General features: G+C 40.1%; 1 protein-coding gene across 9 annotated transcripts in view; it reads left to right on the top strand.

Annotated features, from left to right (window-relative positions):
• Positions 1-13,100, top strand: part of LOC108698663 (sorbin and SH3 domain-containing protein 2) — a 164,802-nt gene that overhangs the window by 26,175 nt on the left and 125,527 nt on the right. For all 9 annotated transcript variants that reach the window (XM_041589050.1, XM_041589046.1, XM_041589047.1 and 6 more), the window contains exon 2: positions 3,980-4,112. The gene's annotated coding sequence lies outside the window, so the exon portion shown is untranslated. The remainder of the gene's footprint in view (positions 1-3,979; positions 4,113-13,100) is intronic.

Consider the following 13,100-nt stretch of genomic DNA (forward strand, 5'->3'; position numbering starts at 1 on the left):
AGCATTGGACTTAAATAAATCTCAAAAAATTCGAGTTTTTTTAAAAGGTACAAGAATATCTTGTGACCTCATAGGCCTTGGTTTCTAATGACATATGACAGGCAGTATGAGCGTCCAGTTACCATTGGTCAAAAATAGTCGGCAAGACAAAAATTTAGATCCAAAATGGAAACAGCATTATGTCATTAGTAATAGGAGCCTCGTTGTTTTGGTGTATTCATAACATGCAGAATCGAGCGGCAAGCCAAGAATGGCCGACAAAAACAAAACAAGGAGCTGTCAGTTTTTGCAAACACTTCCTCAAGAATGTAAAGTATGACATTTCCCCATGAAGCAGGCTAGCACAATTAACTGGGAATGTTAAACAATTCCTTGCAAAGAAGAATAGGTCTTGAAACACAATAGTGAGCAAACCACAACATACAGTATAGGACTTCCAGGAGTTAACGCAATAACCAGATCAATCTACAGAAGCCAAATAATAGGCCTTGCCTTGAAGACACATTGGTTTCTAATACAAACATCCCAAGTGTCTATCTTTTTTTTTTACTTACAAAGGGAAGTGAAATCTTTTTTTTAATTTTAATTCAAACAAGTGGAGTTGGCCTTGATTTTGTCACCCACATGCTGGGTGGCCCTAGGGATGGTACAGCAGTACCTACAGATTGATATCTACCCGATCTTTGGTCTGGCAGGCCTCTCAATGGGCCCTATACACTGGCCAAACTGTCAATTTGTGCTTGAGGGACCGAATTGTCAGTGTTTATGGCTAGCTTTAGTTTAAATCGAAATGAAGAGCTCTGTTGAATGCTCTCCACTCTACTTCTACTGCTGACAAGGAGCTCATTATACAGGGTTTTATCCGGGTGGCAAATCTGATTTAAACCCTTCTTTTCCCTCCACAATTGCTCTAATGAACAAAACAGGTGGATTAAGTCTAAAATGACTCTTTGGCTGCACTGTTATGCTACTAATGGAAAACAATTTCAACTTAAGCTCAATTCAGTTGGACCATACTGGTCTATATCTCTTCTTTAAACAAAATTCATAGAGTGTCAAAATAGCAACAAGTTATGCAAGTTAAAGTAAGGTGATCTTATAAAGGTGCACTTAAGCTCCACATACATGGGCCGTTATAAACTGCCGACAGATTGAGTTAACAGCTTATTGGGCAGTGTATGGGGCCCTCCGACAGGCTTCCCTCAATCGATATATGTTTCTAAGACCGCATTCATTTGTTGATGCTCTCCTGAGTCCGACCACCCGTATTCTCTTCGTTGCGATCCAATTGTTGGACTGTAGGGCCCACAATTGGATCAACCCTATATCGCCCACCTCAAGCTCATCAAACGAGCAGATCTCTGTATGTATGGCCCCCTTTAGATACTAAAATGAAAAAATATTGACATTGAGAAATTTCGGCATCCAAAAAGTGGCTAAACCCTACTACCATGAATTCAAGATGGCTTCCAAGCAACTTCCATTAGGCCCAACCCGTACACCATTCAAGAACCATTACATCCTAGTTAGGCCAGTTCCAGCTTCCATTATGCATAATTGTAGTCATAGCTCGCATACTGTAGGAATGGATTGTGGCCAGGTGGTCAACAACTATTGTAGACCCACAGATAGTACAGGTACTGTACTAGTTGTTAATTATGTTATTAGCTAATTCCATTTAAGTACTGAAATAAAGCTCCAAGTACGAACTTATCCTTAGGAAAGTCAACCACATTTGTTATTGCTCAAACTCTTTAGTAGAATATGAAGTCATTAGATAAGTGGTTTCATAATATACTGAAGAGTTTTAGCATATTGTACCTGTGTAGTACACATATAAGTGCATGTTCTTTCCACTACATCGAGTGTTTTTTTCCTTTGTTTTTTGCTTTCCTGTATTTTCTTTCTCTAAATAAGAGAACAAGCCTGCAGAAACATGCTGTGTATTTCATCTTCTTAATCTGATTTGCATATCTGCATTACTTTTCCTTGTTGTTGAGGCCAAATATTCGGCATACTTTGCTAGCAGGAACCCTCATATTGTGCAGGCACAAAGAGCATAAATAGAGGAAGCTTTTTTCAAATCAGGTCGGTGAGTTTCGCTGAAACAATGAAGGGAAAAGGCCACTCGCATAATTTAACCTGATAATGGCACTTGGCCATATCTGTCCCCCGCACTTCTGTAACATGAAAAGGACAGCAAATAACATTTTAAGCAGTGATTTACAGAGAGTGTTTAATCATTGAAATCTATAACTAACCTAGCAGGGCTAGCAATCTACTTTCCTGGCCACAAACACACAGACATACTATGGTCAATCTGCGCAGATGCCAAGTGATCTGCCACTATGAGTCTGGACTGTAGGAGGAGATTGGTACATGCATATGAAAGTCACTCATTGGGAGAAATATACCCCAGCACCCCCATGCCATTGTTCTCATTCATTTTTCTGCTATAAAATACCGTTACACATTCTAAACTGATATTATTTGTAGAGGTTAAAATGAGAAAAACCTTGAGTAAATTAGGCTGATCCTATGCTGAAAGATATGTATTTGAATAATCTGTCCACCCAAGTGGTGCTCCCTATTGGGCTAATCTGTCCATTAGGCCCTTGAGCCTATGGAAAGATCAAATAACCCAAGAGGAGGCTTCAGCTGAGGACTATATTCATGGCTCAATGCATTCCTTGGCCAATGAGATCTGCCTGTCCATATCATTGTCTGAAGGAGTGTTAGTTATTGATCAACATGCTGTTGAATGTATTACGCTTAATAGAGAATTTACTTTGAAGAATCTGATATAGGCAACCACAACAGGGGCGTAACTATAGAGGAAGCAGACCCTGCGGCTGCAGGGGGGCCCAGGAGGTATAGGGGCCCCATGAGGCCCTAATTCATATACAATTTCAATAAATATTGGAGAAACAAGTCAACCTCTAAACATTTTGGGGGCCTGAAAAATAATTTGCTGTGGGGCCCAGTAATATCTAGTTACACCACTGCGCACTACCAAGCCCCTTAGATCCAACGAATACCTCTTCCTACCCCTAATTTTACTTCTACCTTGTGGAAGCCAGGAAAGAGTGCCCATTGTTTCCATTGGGTCAGTGGGGCCAACAAGTGCTCAGCCCTGATCGGATCAAGCAGTTTCCCTATGTATGTATGTTCTAGAACGGATAATTCTAAGCAACATTTCAATTGGCCTTCATATTTTCTTTTTTTATAGTTTTTGAATTATTTGCCTTTTTACTCTTTACTCACCTTTTTACTCTTTACTCAACTTTCTATTCAGGCCCACTCCTATTCATATTCAAATCAATCCATGGTCGCTAAGGTAATTTGGACCCTAGCAACCAGCTGAAATTGCAAACTGGAGAGCTGCCTAATAAAAAGCTAAATAACCACAAATAATAAAAAATGAAAACCAATTACAAATTGTGTCAGAATATCACTCTGTGCATCATACTTAAAGTTAATTGAAAGGCAAACAACCCCTTTAAAGCCTGGCTGATAGTTATGTGGGTGATTTTTGGCTACTGGGAAACAAAAAGACACCACTTCTCTAAGTCATTGAGTGAATGATATGGGTTAATAATCACAGGCTATCCAGGTACAAATGGTACTTGTTTTAATTTTGATACCTGGAGGTGCCCTGTGATCATAACAATGTGTTTGTGTGGATAGGGCTTCCCAGGTGACTCCCCCCACATATTTACATATAGAGGTTTGCAACTCCTACTTGTCTGTATAATGTGTGACTGGGGGCAGTGTATGTGTATAGTGTAACACAGGCAAGGTGACATCCCTCACAGAGCTGCCCGGCAGGATAGGTAGCCCCCTAGAAAGCACTGATGGGAGGTCTCAGGCTGAGGCAGACCGGCGTCTCCTGCTGGAAATAGCTCACATGCTCACTGCACAGTAGCAGCTGCAATTCCTCCTCTAACGCTGCCCGTGTGTCTCTCTTCCTGCTCCACAGCCACTTGGATTTGCCCAAAGGCGAAACAACTCACAGAGCTGACAGAAACCTTGTGCTGCGTCTTCATCCAAACTCACCTCCCTCCTAGCTGCAGTGCACTCGCCCCAAGCGCTCAGACAACTGCACCTGCTCGGTAAGTGGCCGAATCCAATTGCTCTTGAGGGTGGGAGGTTTATCCACTTGTCTCTATCTCTCTTGTGCAGAGAAGCAGCAGACGGGAATCTGGGTTATTTATTACCGCAGCGTGTGTCTGCATATGAGTTTGCCAAGTTCTGCTTAGTGCTAAGCCCCGGCACCATGAATGTTTGTTTTGTTCAGAAATGTCCAAATGATGTGACACATTTATTTTGGCTCAGTAACTGTTGCTAAACTTCAACTCCCAGAACCTTCATCTACTGCTGCTAAACTCCCAGAATCTCCAGCTGCAGTGCGACTGAAAACACCAGTTCTCCCAGCTGTTTTTGGACGATTGCTGAGAGTTCCAGTTGAACAGCAGCTGGAGGGGAAATGTTTGACAGCTGTCATCTTTTAAAACCATTTCTAGACAAGTTGGTTGTTTATTTTACCGACAGGTGTGTGATTACCTGCCTTCTGGGCCGTCAGTTTCAGGTTTAATTACCTGTTATTTAATATTCATGGTGCATTGTGTTTCTGCCATTGGTATACCCTGTGTGTCTTTCTTTACAGATAATAAAAGGACAGCCTTAATGTGTTGCTTGTCAACTGCAGCGTGAAAATAAACTAACCTAAATAGCACAATTTCCTGTGCCAGTGCTGAGAGTGGTGTTTGTGAGTGTCCTGAGTAGGAACTGACAGTGCACCTCACCCAAAGGGAATATACACATAGCAAACATGGGCTATACAAAAGTGTCTGCATGGTGGTGTCCTGAAACACGGGCATAGACATTTGGGGTGCATTCCCAAAGCAGAACCTGGGGCCTTCCAGCTCTTGTTGGATTGCCACTCAACTTTCCTGTTAACTAGCTGAAGGAGTACAGGTTGGCAATTCAGCGGCTATGGCAAACAACATAATCCCAGGTGTTTTTATCAGCATTGTGCTTGAAATGTCTCCTTGTTGATTTTAGTGGAAGTCATAGGGCTGTGCACCTTAGCTAAATAGGTACAGCTTTTGGAATGTGTTTGGACCTAAAACGTTAAATTGCCATTTATGGGATAATGTTTAAAAGTTTACATCAGTAACCCATAGCAACCAATCCATGTACAGTAGCTTTTTCTTTTCACCTGTGCATGTAGCAAATGTCCTATTGGTAGCTTTGGGCTACTAAACCTAATGAAAGGTGACAGCTTTTTGGTCCTGTCCTATATGTGGTACCCTAGTAACCAGATAATGCTTAACTATCGAAATCTGCAGACCAAAAACTATTCAATTTGAAGGTAAATTACCCCTTAAAATATTAGGAGATTAATTTGTAACAGGTCATTGCCACTTTCACACGGGTTCCGCCTTCCGTCTCACCATCAGTCTTCTGTAAATACCTTCCCTAGTGTATGGTGATACCTAATATCACTAAACACTTGAGCTATCCCAGGCACATGTAGCATTACGCTCTGGAGTCTTTTCATAAGACAGGAGACGCCAGGCCTCATTTAGGATGCCTTCTTTTTTTAGCCTTGTAACCACCTTGCTTTCCACTTTGACTTCCTACTTGTAATGACAATATAGTGAAATGTGTGAGAATTCTGGCTTTCTCTGTGCCCTTTATAGAGCTAACAGTGCCACACTAACAGCCCGAGTGCATTGGCTGAAGCATTATTTCTTTAGACTGGCATCTGGAAAGATGATGAGATGGGAGAAGAATCTCTCTGATAAGAGATTACACACACAGAGCATGGTTTCATTCCTAAAGGAAAATATTAACAAGAGCAACAGGAGGTAACCTTGCTCTGCTATGTGCTGGCTGCCATCCCATACACCTTTCATTCTAAATACGCAACTGGAGATTGAACTGTTTAATAAGAATGTGCTCAAAATGCCAGTTGTATCTGGTTTGCTGGATAAGGCACAACATGTAGAGTGCCTGGGCACATGAGAGCTCTGGAATTAATGTCTCCCTTTGTGCATTACTCCTACACACGGTACTAATTTGCACCAAATAAATTGCACGCTTACACAACCACTGAGGCCAGCACTTGTTCTGGAATTCTATTCTGTGGGCAAAACATATTACACTTTGCATCCATTTTAACACTTTGGAATTTTTCTTTTACACTTTGGATTTAGGCACAATGTTGATCATCGGCGACAATGGTTATTTTATTCCAAGCAATCAAATGCAATTGTATTTTGTCATTTCTTAACTATAATTTTAGGGTCCACTGTGAAACAGCCACATTGGCTGACCAGTCTGCATATTTGTATATAGCTTGTCATGTGTGGCACTCTGATTCTGTCAATATGTAAAAACTGTACGATTTGGGGCTTGTCAATTTGCAAATACAGTTTTTATTTTATTTTTAAATTTCAATTATTCCGCAAGCAGGTACTATGAATTTCTCTTTAAAATGTTACATTTCGGAAAGCTATATGGCCCAGTTATTATGCACATCAAAGTTTTCCACTCTGCTGCCAACAAAGTGTCCAACAAAAACACCAGCTGACACTCTTATCAAGGTTGTAAATAGTTTTCGTCTAATGCTGGAATGGGGCTTTGTTTGTCATTTTGAAGCATTGATGGATCCTGCATGGCTGAATCTTGTAGGTCACATGGAAATCTGTTTGTATGCAATCCCACAAAGATTAATGGGGAAAGTGTTTCTTTGTGCAACTGGGTGGCTTGGACCAAAGTCGCTGCATGTGCAAGTGCATGTCATGATGTTCATGGACCTTGCAAACCTCCAACTATGGGATATATTTATCAAAAAGTAAAGTTAGCGATCACCATAGTCCTCTAAAGTGAAATTCCGCCTCTCTCCATTCATTTCTATGGGATTTTGAAAGGGGTATTTTTTGAGCAAAGGATGAAATTTCATTTTCACCCATTGATAAATGGGTGAAATGGTATACATTTTGATAAATATACCCCAATGTGTTACTAGTGTTGCAGGGGCTCTACCCATTTTGCCAGAATACTCGGGACCTGGGGTTTTTGGGATAAGGGAGCTTTCCGTAGTTTGATTCTTCATACCTTAAGACTACTATAAAATCACATAAACATTAAATAAACCCAATAGGCTAGTTTTGCTTCCAGTAAGGTTTAATTATATCCTAGTTTGGATCAAGTACAAGGTACAGTTTTATTATTACAGACAAAAAGGAAATAATTTTAAAAAATTTGGATTATATGGTCCTGGATATAATGGAGTCTATAGGAGATGGCCTTTCTGTAATTTAGAGCTATCTGGATAACAGGTTTCCGGATAACCGGTCCAATACCAGTACTTTATGAGGCCCTTTGGTCACTACAGGAAAAGTTAAAGACTAAGGGACTAGTTCATATGCATTTTAGGCAAATAACTGTATAGAAGGGATAAGAGGGTGTGCGGTAATGTGAATTGCACCAGCTCACAGGTCCTCAAGCATGCCCTAGTAGACAAGGAAATGACTTGACGGTTGCTTCTAATCACTTTGTGTTGGAATGTATGCTTTGACATGTGGAATCTTTCTGTGTTGCATAGCTAAGCTATTCTTCAGAGAGGAAATTAGCCACAAGTATGCATCACCTACCCACTATCAATGACACTTAAGGGCAGAAGTGCATAGCGTCAATCTCGCGGGATGCTAAAAATAGTGTATTATTAATTATCTTCATTTTCTATCAATCAGTGTCAATTTCAAACTCTTTTCTTTCCAAATCAGTACACTTGTTGCACACGTCGCTGCAGCTCCACATTAATGTCCTTCCCCATTGTTGATATGATTCATAATGCATTTGCCTCAACATTAGGGACAAAAAAGCTAATTTAAATCCAGAAAGGGATATTCCAAGTACATTCAAGCTTACTGGTCAATTGGTGAAAACGTTTATTAATAATAGTTGTGGATATTTACACAGCTACGTCATCTTCCAATAAGGTTTAAACCCTCCAGCCATAGCATGTAGATAGAAGCACTAAGGCTAGGCGTGATAACTACAAAGGTGTTTGTACCAGGAAAAAAGCTGGGGTTTAAACCCTTTTAAAGGATGACTAATACCTGACTGAGAAAAGGCAAGCAAGAGGACTAACACTGTCTTAAACATGATAAAATCTATGTCATTTACCTTTATTTTAGTACTAAAAGCTAATTCTAAAAAATTGCTGAAATGTTTACAATTAACCACAAAGGTTAAATGGCTAATGTGGGACCTCAAATGTTTCAGCATCATGCATTTCTGATACATGTATCTATGTTTGATTGTAGAATTATTTTTTGTATACCAATATTAGTTAGCTTCAATATATGGCTTGTACACATATGCTCCATAATAGGGCCACAGTTTAAATTTAGGGACCCAGTCCCCCTCAAAAATATTTTTTCAGCACCCCTCCCCAAGATGGGCCTGAAAAAATATTTTGTGTGAAACAAGGTTTACCTGTAGCCCCCCTAACTTATTCTTGCAGGCCCCTACTCTCTTGTGTATCATGGTCTTTACCCCCTATAATTACCCACTGGGGCTCATCTAATAACACTGTGCATATTTGAATCTGGGCAGTAACCATGGCAACCAACCAACGTTCTACATTCATTGTTTAACCTGCAGCTAGCTAAACTCACTGATTGGCTGCTATGGAATACTGGCCAGGTGCAAAGTCGATTGCAATTCTGAATCCAGCTTTATGGAATTTGGTTGAATTCTAAACTAGATGCCAAGATCTGAAGCAAGATTTGCACTTGATGGAATGTATATTATTAAGGTAACTGCATGTGTAGCTAGACAAAACACACAAATAGAACATATAACACTTTATGGGTCTGAAGTGTCCCATGGATATCTTTATATAATCTCATCATTGCCATATAAATATGTTGTATATCTGTTAATATCAGTTCATCGGACAGTACATGGTAAAGCTCAACGGTAGTCCGGCACTGTGCAATATCAGCAGCTAATAGTTTTACTTTTAATGTTTTCAGCACTCAAATAAATTGCCTACTCTTCAATATTTGAATCTTCTTTAGATTCTGGATAGGAGACTGAGGCATTTTCTTCTGCAGTGGTTATTGCAGACTAGTATACAGTCAACTTGGGGCAGGCCAGAGAAGGTAGGCAAAATCTGTTGAGAACAAACTAACAGCATGTATGAGAAAGGAGCCTCTTGGGAATGCTGGAATGCCTTTTATTTGCTTCACTTTACCCCTAAGCTCAGTGCTGCAAACAGTAACATTTTGTGCAAGGCTTCTTAGACACAGTGATGTCTTTGTGAACTTTCCAAAGGTGGTGTCAAATGGACTGGGAAAAATAACAAAAAGAAATCAGCTCTGCTTACCTGCTCTTATGGGATCCTCTTCTCGAGAACAGAGCAAGCCTTGACTAACCTTGCAATGACAATCATATATTCACCAAGCGCGCAAGCTTGTAGCCTGGGCCGGGCCGTTTAGCTGTGTGGACTTTGTGGTACATTGCAACACTGCAGAAAATGTAGTCCTATTTGCTTCCCTGTAATTAAACTGGTTTTTTGACGTGTTGGAAGCTTGAATGAAATGTGTTAAAGTTATACTGGCTTATTTAGTGACCTACATTGCATTTTTGCTCCTCCCCTCCCCCCAAGTCCACCCAAATGGCTTCAACCAAAATAATTATATTTGTGATTTGGTAAAAACCATTATGCACATGGAGGGTCCAGGGCAATACACTGTAAACATTACCTCTGTTTAGTTAAGAATGGGAAGGACCATAATATTATGCCGCAAAATGTAAAATGTCAGTCAGTATTCACAGCACACAATCACAGTAATAATTCACTTGGGCGGCAAAAGCTACATGTTGGCCGTATAGGTTTCAGCAGCCAGATATAGTGTCACAACGACAATAAATCACTGCTGAAATGGAAAACCCTACATGTGCTGTGTATTTTCAGTGCCATCCCTGCTTTGGTCTGCTAGAAAACCCCGCAAGAACAGTAACCATGTTCTTGTTTTGTTGTAAACAAATGGCGCTGGTGCGAGGGATCATATAATAACAAAAGGTAGTATCTTGAAGCTTTACCTCTGCAATGTGATATTTAAAGGGACATAGTATAGATTTGCCTTCCAAAGTGTAATTAAATAGATAAATGCTTTATACCCAAAGGCTACAGGGAAAGTTCTAGTATCCCTTGTATATATCCTTCATGTAACAAAAGCCTATCTTTTGGTCACAAATGGTTTGGTGCTGCGTTATTTTCCTGTTTTTCTTTATCTAAAGAAAAAAACCAACATTAGCAGACAAGACACAAAAGTATATTGTATTCCTGACAGTCTTAAAGATTCTGGGGCTTTTCTTTCCACCCCACAAACATACCTCTTTTGCTTCATGGGGGGTCAAGTGAGAACACTCCTGCTCACTGTAAACTGGAGGAAGAAAGGGTGGTCAGTGGACAGATTCTCTGAAAAGCAAAGGGTCTTATTAAAGTCCTAGATTCCATTCCTTAAACATGAAACAAGGTGAGGGAGAGGATGAATGATTATTAGCCTATGTCGGACAAACGATCGTCCATGCAAATCTTGCGACCTGCAAGTAACCATTCAGATTAATATAAAGTAGTAGAGAACAAATCACACGATGCTCAGGCCATTAATTGACAGAAAGCAATCGTACGAAAGTTATGTTTGGCAAATAGTATTGACAGTCTCCCATTGATATAGTCAGATACAGAAAATATGCAGAGATCTTATTATTAGCCAATATAAACCTTTTAACCAGTCCAATCACCTGAACAACCGATCGCAATGGTATGAAAAATGTCAGGACACTCCACCCACTTTCCGAAAATCGTACAAACCTTTGTTACGTACGATGGTATCCTTGTGCCTGTGGCCAACTTAGGGTCTGGCCAAACGGGCAGATTTGGGAGATTAGTCGCCAGGCGACAAATCTCCTCTTCTTCGCGGCAGGGGAAGGCAGATCGGGGAGATTAGTCGCGAGTGTGGCCAGATCCTTAGGGGGTGGAAAATGGTCTTTGCAAGTTAGAGGCAAACTATCATGATTTCTTGTCAATGTGAGGAATCATGGAATATCTGTGTAAAATATATGTCTTTACATAAAGATAAAATATTATACACCTATTTGCATGCACACAACTGAGTGAGCTTGTGCTCTAATGGGGGAATTCATTTGTTCTGTGCACAGCTTGCCTCATTGCAAGGGTATCTATTATACTTTAGAGCAACTTGCATTTTTATATAATGTGCCTAGCACAACCATTTGGCCTTCATTTAAAACAGATAGTTTCAGTTAATATCTCCTAAGTGGTGTACCTTTGCATAAGGCTGCTTTACCCCTCAGAATCGGAGGCCTCCGAACTACGTCCCAATAGATTTACACCTACAGTATTTGTGGGCGATTGACTGGATTTAAAAGAAGACAATTTTACATGTAAATACTTAGGGCATTCTACTGTCACGGTGTGACCAAAGAGTTAACATTCTTATTGAAGCAAATGCTTTCATCCTGCTACTTGGTCTGTGTAATCTGGACTGTATAAAGGGAAGCGGCCAGTTCATCAATCACCATCACCGTCAGTGTAGCATGTCAGGGTTGCTAATTTCCCAGACACTTCTGTGACAGAGAGAGCGCTCCCTGCTTGTCTGAAGTCACCCAAGAACCTGTAGTGTTGGACTCACAGGAACACTTTAATATTTTCGGCTCACTGGAGCAAAACTCCACTGTAGACACTTTGTTTCTTTAACTTATTCCCAAATGAGAAGCTAGTGGCATTTTATATGTGTGCAGGCATCCTACCCTTTCTATATAGCAGAAGAGCTTTCCAACAATTGAAGTATCCAGGGAAACTGTAAGAATTTAAAACAAGACAAGACATTTTATTAGTTATAAAATATTGTAGTTTTTATTAAAAGGTAAATAAAAACAGTTCTGAGATGGGCCTTTAATGAGAAAATTAGTTTTTATCTGAATGAGATTAATTACACATTATGCCTTTGTCAGTTGTTTTCTCTGCTGCCTGATTTCACTGACATAATGACAGAGAATTGCTAGTAACACCCAGTACTAACACTTCTAATCCCTTACTGAAATGTTTTATTGTAAATGTGCTCAGGGACTGGGATTAGGCAGTAAGGGTGAATATGCAACGTTAGATAATATTAAGCTACTCTTTCCTCAAAGGGAAACAACAAACGGTAAAATCTTCTTAATGGGAGTGACCCATGGGTTCTAAGCTCACGTACTGACTTAACCCTACTTTTCATAGTAAATCTTTGAACTGCCTGCCAAATAGAGGCTTAAACATGAGGTAAAAGTATATACTGTATATGCTGACTGATTTAGTTTGTAGGTCATTCAGTCTGGCTTATGTAAAAAAGGTACATAAACAATATCTGAGCTGCCAAAAATAATTATAAATGTAAATTATAATATGTGCTGAAATAAACAGATCCCCCTCTCTTTTAGCCTCACAAATAGATCCTACCTCTCCCTCATTGAAGTAAAGTGATGTATTATGGGAATTGAAGTCTGTTCTCCATGGTGTCCAGATTTACTGGAAAGCAGTCCCATCCTAAGGGTTCATTAAAGGAGAAGGAAAGGCTTCATACACTTGCGGTGCCTAATGTTAGGCACCCCAAGTGATTGTATTGATCTACCTGAAAACCTGGGTCGGTGCTCCTATCGGCAGAAAACTGCACCGGCCCAGGGTTTTTCCAGCGAGCACCACGGAGAGATCTTCTTCCTGCTTCCTCTTTCTTTGCGCGGGTTGCACATGAGCAGTAGATGAAAAGCAGATCTTTAACTAAAAAGTTGGCTATTTCGTTCTACTGCGCATGCATTTGCCTGGGGAAATTTGAAGAAAGAAGAAGATGGTTTCTTTTCCATCTGTGGGGGAAAAAAGTACAGGTATTGGACCTGGAGTTTTCTGGATAAGGAATCTTTCTGTAATTTGGAACTCCATACTGTACCTTATGTCTACTAAAAAATATTTTAAACATTAAATAAACCCAATAGGATTGTTTTGCCTCCAATAAGGA

This window comes from Xenopus laevis, chromosome 1L, assembly GCF_017654675.1.
Source record: "Xenopus laevis strain J_2021 chromosome 1L, Xenopus_laevis_v10.1, whole genome shotgun sequence".
Taxonomy (NCBI): domain Eukaryota; kingdom Metazoa; phylum Chordata; class Amphibia; order Anura; family Pipidae; genus Xenopus; species Xenopus laevis.